Source organism: Protopterus annectens, chromosome 3.part0, assembly GCF_019279795.1.
Source record: "Protopterus annectens isolate FY-2018-M chromosome 3.part0, PAN1.0, whole genome shotgun sequence".
Classification (NCBI taxonomy): domain Eukaryota; kingdom Metazoa; phylum Chordata; order Ceratodontiformes; family Protopteridae; genus Protopterus; species Protopterus annectens.
Genome location: NC_056731.1, coordinates 695659924 through 695673253, shown reverse-complemented (window position 1 = coordinate 695673253; position 13330 = coordinate 695659924).

The following is a 13330-nucleotide window of genomic DNA, read 5'->3' as shown; positions in this document are numbered from 1 at the left end:
CTGTTTAGGACGTATGCAATCACTGATGCTTTCTGCAGGTCATCTACATGAACCTGAGGACAAGCTCATGAGTAGCCCAAACCTAATTACATGCATAAGTGACCATATAAGTTTACATACTACTGTGATTCATAGATATAAATGCAAAAATAGCCTAATTTGCCTACAAAATGCATAAATGACCCTCAGTTTTCCTAAATATGTTTAACACCACCATATTAACTTGCAATTCTCACCACCATATTAACTTGTGATTACTCAGGTTAGGTGAAAATGATGTAGAAAGCCACAGACTTTTTAAAGTTAGGAAAAAATAACAAATATTGTAAATTAATATGAAATTGATCGATATAATGTAAAGTTAGTGAGTTCACTTGTAGAAATATTTTGTTTTATTAATATGATGACCATAGTACAATGGCTTTAGTAAGTACTGCAAATATTTTTATTGATTTATTTCACATTTGTTTACCAGGATGGTCCGTCTCTGTCAAAAAGAACCCATTTTCAGTGGAGCCCTGGGGAGAAAAGCTCCAACAGTGAAAACAACAATATACAAGGGAAATTGTTACAGATACATGTGATGAGACATACAAATCAATATTTTACCGTTGGTAGAGGAAACAAATGCATATGCATATAATACATATTATACAACTAGGCTTTAGGACATCTGCAAAATCTGTTCTAAGGTTTTCTATGATATAGTCAGTAGTTAAAATTGTTGTTCATTTTTCATGTGAAATTGAGATGTTTATCACTTTCTTGTGATGCAAAGAAGGCATACTTGTAGGAAAAGAGGGTGGAGTATTATGTGAAGAATATTAGAGGACCATTAGCTAAGCTTAAGTAGTGTTAGTTGGATTGAAAGAAGAGTAGGCGAGAAAAGCTGGAAGGGAGAGTATATAGAAAGTGGAGGAGGAAAGTGTAGAGAGATTAGCCAGTAGCAGAGCATGGACATAGCCAAGAATTATTTAGATGCTACTTTAGTGAATTTTTAAAAGGTACTACATCAAAAATACGTCGATAGTGGGACTGAGTTCCATGCTTTAACAACAAATATTATTTGTAAATGGAAAATCATTACAGGAACAGTAGAAATGATTAGTGATCACTGAGAAAATCATTTACTATAGCATCATTTAGAGAATATACTTACGTGGTAGAAATGCAGTGATTTAATTGTGAGGTACTGAAGTGGAAATGATGTTTTGTTGGCTCAACAAACATATGTCTTTACTGAGATATTTCTAAGCGTTACTTCTGAATGAAAAATGATAGTATTATTAATTCAAGAAAAAGGTGGGAGCTAGGAGAAAGATGGATATGTTAAAAAAACTGTTGCCTTACTATCATGAATTTAATCATGATAGTGCAAACATTGCTTCAGCACTTTACATGGCTGGACTATGACTCTGCATGTGTATATATATCTGTGGGGTTTGTGTCACTTAACTTTTTTTCTTAATATGTTAGACATACTTTCATTTTTGTTTTATTTGACTGATGATTACATCAAAAGTTTTTTGTGCGTGACTGTGGAATATATTTTGTGTGCAGTAATGATGCAGAACAAGAGATCAACTCGGGGAAAGGACGACTTCAGCCTTGAGGCAAACTACATCCTCATGGCAGCACTTAGGACATCTGTTTGGTAAAGTGAGGCCCAAACGAGCTGAGAGGGCAAGCCCGGAATAAAACTGTAATGGACATTAATGCAATCAGTGGAAGAAACCACAGATTAACACAATGCATACTATGGTAGGATGTGCAAGAGCCAAGGTTAGGCAGAATGCAATTGCCCATTACAGTACAAGGGGGACTCCAACACTTATCCCTTAAACATCAGATGAGGAATACCTCCTCTCCATTTGTGGGGATGACTGCGATGCAGACAATAATGGGAAAGGAATAATCAGAGCTGGCGTGGACATTGGCTGTTACCAACATCTGCAGCAGCCTAACACATCTGGTCAGGAAGGTTGGCTTAAAGATAGTAACATATATTTACATACAGAATTGAATACTAACATAGAATGATTACATTAGACACATGACAATTGCTATTAATAGATGCACCTTCCACATCTACACAGAATGACAATGAAGGCAGTGTGCAAGGTAAGTAAACTCCACAGCTCGTCATTCAGCATACAGTAGTACATGCTACTTCTTTATTTGTAATGTTTTGAAATCATTTATTTCAGGGTCAGCAACAGAAACAAATAGTTCCACTATATCAATAAATGTGGAGGATATCAGCAGCAGAATGGTTGTTGAAGATGATTATCATCATCATCATCATGATAACATAATTATATTTATAAAACTGTATCCACGCAGAAAAATGGAGTGAGTAAAACCAATGCGCAGCCCAGCCTCAAAAACAAAACAGAATTAAAACAGACACTTCAAAAAAATAAAACTTTAATAAAATAGATAAGCGCTTTCACAATATAACTTATTGGTTCATCAGACCATCACAAGATAATGTATCACACTATATAAAGTTAGTCTATCCAATCAGATACAAGCAGTATAAACCAAGCCCACCAGTCAAAGAAAAACATTGAAACATGATAAGATGGATTACATCATTAAAGTTCAGGTCTCATAGTTATCAAAGAGAAACAATTTTAACACATAAAAAGCATTAATGTATGCCTCTAAATTTTAAAAACGGTTTCAAAGAGAGTCTATCATTCAACCCACTCCCCCTGTCAGCACACATTCTGATAATCCATTTAGCTTCAACAGATTCAGTATAAGTTCTTATATCACCTTTACAGTCACTTTCTTTGACCACATCTACTACCATTAACTTAAATGTATGGTCTTTACCCATATCTATGATGTGGTTCGCTAATGCATTATTGGATGAAGGAATTATAAGGTGTAGATATGTTCTTTTATCCGCTGTCTCAATGCCCTATCAGTTTTACCAAGGTAAAATGCCTTACAAAGCTGGCAGACTGCCAAATAAACAATGTGGCTAGTATTACAGTTAGCCTCAGCTTTGAACCAAAATAGGTGTCCTGTGTCAGGATGTAAAAATGAAGATTCTATGCTGATATATGAACAGTAATTGCATGAAGAACATAGTCTGGTACTTGCATATTGTTGTACTCTATCAGCATCCAATGTTTTAGATAACATAACATTCTACAGATTGTCTTTTTATTTTTAAAATGAATTTAGGATTATCACCTACCAACTTCCTAATCATGGGTTTAACTGTTAGAAGAGGCCAATGTCTCTTAATTACATCTACAATACCATTGCAGTTATTACTAAAATGCAAGGGTATCCCTACAGCATTAGTGTTGTTATGTTCACCAGCTCTTCTAACATCTACCCCCTCAAAAAATAGGGTTTAGCATAATCACTCCTCAATGAAATTACCTCATTTAAGGAAATAGTCATCTCCTCATCATAGTAATCTCTATCCTTAAATCTATTTCACAAGATGGATAGCTGTTTGTTAAAGTTACTGTCACTCACTAAAAGCCTAGACATTCATAAACCTTGGCCTTTAACTATATTTCAGAACGCATGGCTTCGATGCATATTATGCCTGTGAAGATAGGTGTTTCTATGACGAGGTTTCTTGAATATCCCTATAATAATTTTGCCATCTTCAGTCCTATTAATATATACATCTAAAAAGTTTATCCTATCATAAGAAGTACATATAGTGAATCTAAAGAAAAAGTGTGAGTTGTTAACATATTCAAAAAATGCCTGTAGTTCATTTACACTCCCCTTCCATGCTAGAAACAAATGATCGATGAATCATTAATAAAATAGTAGAGTCACTCTGTATCTTTCTGACTTAATAATTACTTCATTCTCCCACCAGGCCATCACAATGTTGGTGTAGCTATGGGCACTAGACATGCCCATAGCCATGCCATCATTCTGTAGGTAATAGTATTTATCAAACAGAAACACATTGTTTTCTAACAGTTTCCATAAATAGACATAAGAAATCAATACATTTATGATCAATCACTACACTGCAAAAAATAGTTCTTCAAGGCCTCAAGACCATAAGCATTTGAAATCTTTATAAATAATGATTGGACATCCATAGTCACAAACATAAAAGATGATTCAACAGAACATTGCTGTGAAAAATGAAACAAATCCTGTAGAAACTGTTTAGAATCTCTCAAAGCATAACTATTCCTGTCTATAACAGGTCTTACATGTTTTTTAATGAAAACATAAAGTGTCTCCACGCACCAATTTCTTCCAACCACAATTGGCCTAAAGAGGATGATAAAGGTTCTTGTGAATTTTGAGCAAGCCTTGCGTAACTGGAATTAAAGGTTCATTCACAGGTTCACTTTAAAATTTCGAAATCCCAAAACCTCAAACCACTAAATCCTGATGTTCAGAAGTTTGAAGTTTTGGAATCTCTAAATGTATCGATGGAGATTGCTGTATAGTGCGGAATGGGAACTTTACCATTCTCTGCACTATAGTGTGATCTCAGACTTGGCATATTTAAGTTGTGGGGGATGTGGAGGGTGCAGGGGGGCTTACCCCCATGCAAAAACATAATGTATGAGGTTTTCTTCTTTTAGGTGTTTTTTTATTTTTCATTTCAAGATTCCAAGACCTTGAACTTCTGAACATTGGGATTTAGAGGTTCGAGATTTTGGGATTTCAAAATTTAAAAGTAGACCCTCATTTACATATAGAAAATTATATAAATTCAAGTTAATTAATGTACACATCAAACATTCCTTCAACATAACTGAGATCTGCTTTTGCATCAATAACTGCATTATAATCAAGCAAGGTACATGTAGGGGGATCATTTAACATAGACTTCATCAATAAGAAATAGAAATTCTGATCCATAACTGCAATCATATCTCCCTTATCGGCAGGTCTGATAACTATATTGGGATCTTCTATTAGTTTATGCAAAGCTAACTTCTCACCTTTTGACATATTCTTAAAAGTTTTACCATTAGAACCTTTCTCAAACTATTGATAAAAATCCCTCTCACAAAATTGACCAAAAACATCTAATATCGGATGTATCCTAGGCATAAACAAACCAGGTTTTTTAAAAGTGTCCCTCTCATTTTTAGGTGTAGCATCATTAAACATCAATTTCAAGGATACATTTCTCAAAAAACATTTTAAAACCAATAATAGTGTCTCCCAAAGTTGCTTTATGTGCTGGTATAAAATTGAGGCCCTTCTCTAATAATGCCTTTTCATCAAATGTTAAATCCCTAGATGAAATGTTCAAAATTAATGATTCTCTACTTGAGACCACATCGTCTTCAATGTCCTGTTGTCCGGTTCTGTCTATATCTTCCATTTCATTCGACCCCTGCTCTGCAAATGGCTATGGGCTCCCATCTGTTTCTGGTTGATGGGTAAAGGGAATGCTGGAAAAAAACAAGAGTGATTCTCGATGGTATTTAAAGTTCTAACAGCTGGATGAGTGGTCTTCCATCCTACATCAGTACCCAATGGCAGTAAATCACTTGCAGCAGTCACCACACATGCTGCTACTCTATGAATTAACCCACTGGCATTGGTTGATACAGCTGTCACATAAGTATTACCAGAACAATTCCAATCTGCAGGGACTAAAGATTCAGAATAATCACCAGCAATATCTATATTAGGAGCTCCCTTGCTGCTGTTTCCACCATGAACTACAAACTGTTTTGGCCATGTCAAAATATGGCCATCCTTGAAATCATTTAAGTCCCTGACAACTTACTTCTTCTTGGACAGTAACATTTTCCTCTCATACATTGTAATAGAATTTGTCAGCTCCATTAATCGCATATCAACCAATGCAGATGGAAACAGTTGGTAGAGGACATCCTGTTGTTCTTTAATTTTATCAATAAGAGTTTTCTCGTCAGGTGTAAAAAATCAATCTAGAACTTTAAATACCCAAAGCTCATTTCAAGATGTAACTGTTGCCATTTAGATAACAGGGTGGGGTGGTGGTTACCATAGGTCAACATCCGCAGAATTCTAACACCAAGAGGCACAACCAATAGCACTAGACATGCTTCGAAATGTTGTATTTGTAATTGTAACCTCTTTAATTTAAATAGGTCATCTTCCAGCACATTAATTTTCATTCGGAATGACACCATATCAGCCTCTTCATTCACATGAAATACTTCCTTGCTGTCATACTTGCCATTTAACAAAAGGTTATCACTGGCAACCAAACATTTCAACAATAAGTCAGTTGCAATCCTAGGGCCAGAACAAACATTCCTTCTGTTAGAGGTTTTATCTCCTGGACTGTAGGCAAGTTCAATATTTTTGATTAGACCCTCAGCCATGCTCACCTGGAGCCGCAGATTAAAAACAAAAATCAGTAAAAACACAACAAATACCACTGCTCCTAGTGCAAATGGTTTATTCAATAGTTATATTTATGAAGTAGCATGAGGAAGGTGGTATGCAGTCTCCAAGGTTTATGGCAGGATCTGACTCCCATAACATGTTGGTCACTCTGCAGGAAATGGCAGGGGATCACAAAGTCGAGCACATGTTAACATCACACTGCAGCTTGTACAGTGAGAAAACCCATGCAGATCTATGCCATTATCTCCAAACCCAGATTACCATTTTCAGGGTTATGGCAGAAATTAACACAGTGACAAGTGACACCTTTAAAAAGTGGAGTTAGGTGAAAGAATTTGTCATAGCTACCTCAGTAAACACATAAAGCATTGACTTCCCAGCATCAAATGTGCAGTGACATTCTTAGGGCTCAGAGCACTGCTACAGGGAGACACCTGGAAATGGTCAGAGTCTTGAGATTTCCAATGAAACATGGAAATGGCAGAGAGAAGGGACAATGCCATGATCACATTGATCACCAAGCATCTGTGGCCGGCTCCATTCATACACTAGTTTGAACTTACCGGACTCAAGTAGGAGACAGTCTTGAAAAGGGAAGATGATGAGGTACTGTCCAGACACATAAGGATGAATCTCATGATACTACAAGTGCTTCAACTCAAAGTACTGTAATTAGTTTGGGGGGAACAAGCACAAAAGATTTCATGCAGGCCATGTCAGCATTCATCTGCATCAAGTAGAAACTCTCACTCAAGATCCTGGTCCCATAACACTCTCAGATGAGTGTCTCTGGGATCATCTGCATCAACTAGGTCCCAACATCAGAGCAATGCACCATCCATCTCTCATAACAGCCTCATTTCAAAAATCATTTACACCATCACCGAGCTTATCCTTAGGAGACGTCTATGACAATTAGACCTTGGCATCCCATGATTTAAGTGTGACATTTCTGTTATTTACAATTTGACCTTCACACATACAAGTCAATGTTTAACTCACAGGGGAATAACATTAAATAGTTTTAAATAGAAAAATAACTGGGGGTAGGGCATATGACACTTTTTAACCGTATATGTATTTTTTCTTGTAATGGTGCTGCTTAAAACCTTTTGGACCTTTGGAAAGAAAGCTGTATGCCATAACATAAGATTGCAGTCATTAACATCATTAATGCTGCATGCATTGACATTGTTGCAGCTGGTAGTGAACTACAGGTTAACAGCAGTAATACATATGTTTTCAGGGAATCATTAATAAGAAAATTACTGATTAAAATGAGTATCCTGGAATGTAAACAAGCATGGCAGCCACTTCATCCTTATCACTGCACAAACAATGATATGTTTGTTTTTGGGTCCACAAATTATTGTGTGTAGCAAAATAAACTAATCTGATGTGCAGTACATCAAGAGACAACATACTTCAAACTGAAAAAATATATTACATAATAGAAAATACAACATAATATATTTTCATTTGATTGCAAGGTATGAACTCATTTTAAATACTGAACTAACACTTTTTCAAATTGTACCATTTTAGGACATTTCACTATGTTTATACTTAGGTATACTACCTCACTAGAATTTATTGTGCAAAGCAGTTACAATTTTAATTATTCCTTATATGGTGCCTTACATTAGTGAACAAAAGTCAGTGAGCACACCGGTATGACTCATGCAAACACTAATGTGGTTACCTGTTTGGAAATAAATAAAACTATCTATTTTAGGAAGACAGTGAGAAGGAATGTAAGATGAATAGTGACAGTAGATCATGTGCCACACAGCATAGCCCACAGATACCACTACATGCATTAACTATACTCTTATGTCTTACTACAAGAAATGAAACACTAATTTGAATGATATGGTCAGTAGTTCTGGAGTAGACACTACCTCTTTACCTGTGTAGCCATATGCCAGTGCAAAAATAAGAGACAGAGAAAAAGGGTGGAGACAAAACAAAGAAGATGTGGTTTAATATGCAGCAATAAAATTTACCATGAATAACTGACTTAAATAAAAAAGAAGAATAAGAATGATTTTTCAACTTAACAATAAGGTGATCATGGGGCATCTTACCATGCAGGAAGTGGCAGTCAAGTGAGCTAGTCTGCCAGATGTGAGAATAATGTGGACTGCCAGTTTGATATCCTGAGACATTAATGATGCACCCCCATGCATCATACACTCCCTGACAATTCATGAAATGATAGCACGTCCTATTATGGTACTGGTGCCTCTGTGGACCAGGTGGGACCCTAATCGCAACATGGATGCAATCTATTGCACTGAGTACCTCAGGGAAACATGCTACCCATAAAAGGCACTCAAAGTCCAGGTTTGGACCTGAGGTGACACTGGGATATAGATGTCTTGATCCACACATGCCAAGACTACATCCGGGAAGTGCTGTGGTATCTTTGAAGCAGAAACCTTTGTATCCCCAATTTGTCTCTGTAAGGTCCCAATGGCAAGTATAGCAAGGGCTATACTTACTTTAGTATCCACAGGGATAGGAAGTCCGCACATCCCTGCAGTACCTCTTTGGGGGTCATGCAGTCTCACTAAGATCCTCATAATATCCCTGTACTCTCTAAACCTATCAAGTATCTCCTGATTATCAAAATTATAGTAGGCTCTTTTCTATTTATAGCTCTACCCTCTTGGACTTCTGGACACAAGTAGTTTTGACACAGTCAAGACAAGTAGTTCACACCAGGAAATAGTAAGGTTAGCAGCAAGTGCCAGCATCTTCATGGACTACAAAGTAAACAGAATGGGTTCAACTCCTCTTTTATAATGATCCACAGATGGTGCAGAAAAGTGGGAAAATGTGACTATGAATCATAGGTGAGCAAGAGAACGCTTCATTAACATATGCTGTTTTACATCATTTCTCATTTACAGCTATTATGACTTCATTTGCTTAGTCTTATTCACAGACATTACACTTCAGTGTAAGTGACCTGTGTGAATCATGGCTTACCTATGCTCATTCACAGTCTACACAGATAGCCTTAACATGTTTGTATAATGACTATGAATACCACCCCTTATGTCTCAAAAATTTACAGTGTGGCCAAGATATGCCTACTAACAATCCACACCAAAGTTAACATGCATGCTCAAAAAAAAAGGCTAGAACATCAGCTGCCTCATAACACAATCAGCATTCCCTTTGTAAATCAATCATATATCAATGGAAAAAAGTCTGTTTCTATCATAATAAGCTCTTGGACAGAGCAAAACAGAAGAAAATTCATGTACATTCTCAAAACTAAAGAAACAGAAACCTACCTGATTTTCCTTCTATTCTGTGCTATCCCTCATAAAATCTTGAAAGAAAAAAAAAACAAAAAACAAAAAAAAAACAGCAACTGAGATTCTCTTTTCTCTTTTGCTTCTCCCGTACTTTACTGATGAACTGTGCAAGCATGGGAATGTAAGTCCCATATGTATAAGCAGTACATCAGTAAAGAAGGAAGAACACTTTACCACCCTTTCAATAGACATTATTTAAGAAAGGTAAGCAATTGCTTTTTTAAATAATATCATTGTATAATCGTAATAATCTATGACTGAGTCTGGGATTTACCCACAGTTGGCTTTGTTTGGCAAACATTTTGAGTATTCATCACAGAGGAGAGATATCACTTCCAACATTATATCCCTCAAGTTATAGGGGGAATTTAATAAAGCCTGCACATTTTTTTCCATTTAGGCATCGCACTGCACTGGTTAAACGGGTGTGAACATTTTTAGATTCAGTAAGCGCTGCTGAGCAGCGTGCATACATGCACCAACACAGAAAGTTCCATGGCATGCAAATTACCTCATAAGCAAGTGAATCTCATGCAAGTGAGGCAGGTAGAGAGATCCAGCAAGCATATATGGATCTCTTCAGACCCTGTGTCAGTGTCCATAGTGTACACAGAAAAATTCCGTGTACAGGAGTGTAGACAAACAAAAAGGTTTGTAAAATGTAGATATATGGACAGAAATGTCTTACCAAATACACATACGAGCAAAACTATCATCCTGTATGTTGGAAAAAATGAAAGGAAATAAGTTAAATTAATTTTTTTAATAACCTGGGCATGTTTGCATGTCGTGCCGAAGTGCACAAACATGCTTTATAGAAAAATAAAAAAAAAAAAAAAAATGGAAAAAACAACTTAATATTATGTGACAAAAATATATTACAGGACTGTGCATGGAGTCCATACAATGGTGCATTGGTGCTGTTGCTAAAGTGGAAGGGCTATGAAGTGTGTAGTTTCCAGGCTGTGAGCACGTATACCTGTGCAAATGAGGTGGAGTTACTGAATAGCAGAAAGGAGTAATCGTGTACGCATATCCCTTTTGTGTAGGCTTAGGCCCATGTTGCTGTTTACAAAGGATGTAGCTGACATTGGGGGGGGGGGTGTCCTCTGACTTCTAAGCACAGTTCAGCTTAGCTGTGCCTGTTTGTATGGTATGCTGCCTGGCTGAGAGCATCCTTTCATGGGAGTGTGTCCACTAGCTTCTTAGCTGTATTTACCTTCGGTGTGTGTGTTTGAGCATCATGCTGCCGCTCTGAGCTTCTCTGAAAACAAAAAATGCATTCAATTACTTTTGACCCTTGTTTAAGTTAAAATAAGGTCATTAAATTATGTTAATTATATTGTTGGCAGGTGGAATGCATCACAGTTGGCCAATCACACATTCTGTACCTACAGCAGAGCTCTATAAACTATGCATACACCCTACATTCTGACTTTTCCCCAATACTTTGGACCACTGGAGTAGAATTTTAACTGAGATAATGCTAGGGGCTGCTGCAGGTCTGCTACACCTGTATGTGGTGGATGCTGAAGTCAGTGTTGCTGGTGCTGCTGACAATAGGCCTAGACAGAGAAGGAAAAGAGTGTTCAGGCCAAGAGTAACCTTCCAGGAGCTACATGAGCTGGAGATTGTAGAGTGGTACAGGGTTGACAGGGACATACTACAAGAACTCATTGAGCTCTGCCACCCTCAACTCAGATGCAGAGCCAACAGAGGGTAACCCATCCCAGTGGAAACAAAGGTATGTCTCGCCGTTAGGATACTAGCTACAGGTATTTTCCAAAGGCCATCTGGGGACATGATGGGGGTCTCACAGGCATCAGCATCTAGGGTACTCCACCAGTTCCTGGCTGCCATGCTACCATATGCCAGTGAGCACATTTATTTTCCCCTCACTGCTAAGGAGAGAGCCAGCAATGTGCAACACTTCTACCATGTAACACACAACCCTGAAGTACTGGGTACCATAGATTGCACTCATGTACACATCAAGGCACAACCAGGTGAGGAGGGTAGAATTTACATCAACCACAAGGGGTACCACTCCATCAACTTCCAAGTCATGTGCAATGCCCAGGGGATTATCATGAATGTATGTGCTGGCAGCCCTGGCAGTTATCATGACTCCCATATCTGGCATGCATCACAGCGGTATCAGATGTTTACTAGGGGGGCATCCCACATGGCCATTTACTGGGGGATGTTGGCTATGCACTGGAACTGTTGATGATGACACCCATCAGAAATGCACACGCACCCATGGAAGAACACCATAATGAGGCACATGCACAAACTAGTAACATCATAGAGTGTGTGTTTGGGCTTCTGAAGGCATGTTTCTGGTGCCTCGATATATCTAGTGGAGCTCTGCAGTACTCTCCAGCCACATGTGCACATATGTCACAGTATGTGCTATGCTACACAATGTGAACCTGCAGAAACAGCTGCAGCAGATCAGCAAAGGGAAGGGGTACACCCCCCCAATAGTGACTAAGTCACCACAGCCACACTCACAGGATGACTTGGAGGAGGAACCCCCTGATGATGTCCCTGTAAACAGACATAGGCGTGCCCAGTATGCCCGGGCTTTGGCTAAGAGACAACACATAGCACATTTACTGATAACCTAGTGTCCTAAGGTCTGACACCTTACTCCTACACACATACATATATTAAAAGTGATGCCATGCAACCCACACAACCTGCACCTATTCATGTATTGGCCGTGTACTACTTGCATCAGAGTCAGTCCTGAACAACAGTTCAGTCAGCTACTGCATTCACAAGGTAAATCTCTAACCTACACACTTCTTATAAGGATTACTATAATATGGTATTGTATGTATGGGCCTGATGCATTTATGCAAGGAAATATACTGGGCTATTTGGAGAGAAGTAAAATCCACATGGGACTACAGATACCCAGTTCACTAGTATGTGTTCCTTTATATTCACTAGGCCTCATGGTTTAAATATTCACTACATCAGTCAAGGGAAATGTTAAACAGTGGGGTCACATGATATTTGGGCTACTGTCTATCCCAGCTGAACATGTGTTGCTGTTCCCCCACACCCAACATAGCAGTTTTTCCATATAACTGCTTTAACAGTAAGTCATCTTTGGTATATCAGCAAGGCAGGCAATCTCAGGGCAGTAACACTGAAATCAATCACGTATTGTATGTCTCACGTTATGCAGGAATAACAACGTACATATGTATGCTGTTGATTGTGTGATGAATAACATCTCTTTGCCTGGCAGCTTGTGTGGCTCAGTGGATTAGGGGAATTAGCAAGGGGTGATGGTGTTGATGGTTCAAATCTGGAAGTATCCACATCTTTTCAAAGTGAGGTATTATTATGTTGGTGTTTTCACAGACTGTCAGTCTGTGCGTGGTGTAACATTTTGAACCTCTGTCACATATTAATTACATCAGACAGCTGGAGAATGCCATGGACATTTTGAGTGAAGTGCAGTACTGCAAAAACAGGGAAGGATGTTATTGTCTGTAACACACAAATCCCAGACTGGAGTACAAGTAGGTGTGGTCTGGAGTCACATTATAAATATTGACAGTCCCACTGGGCATGCCCATACACTTAGTTAAACTGAACACAATCCTGTTGCCCAGTCATCA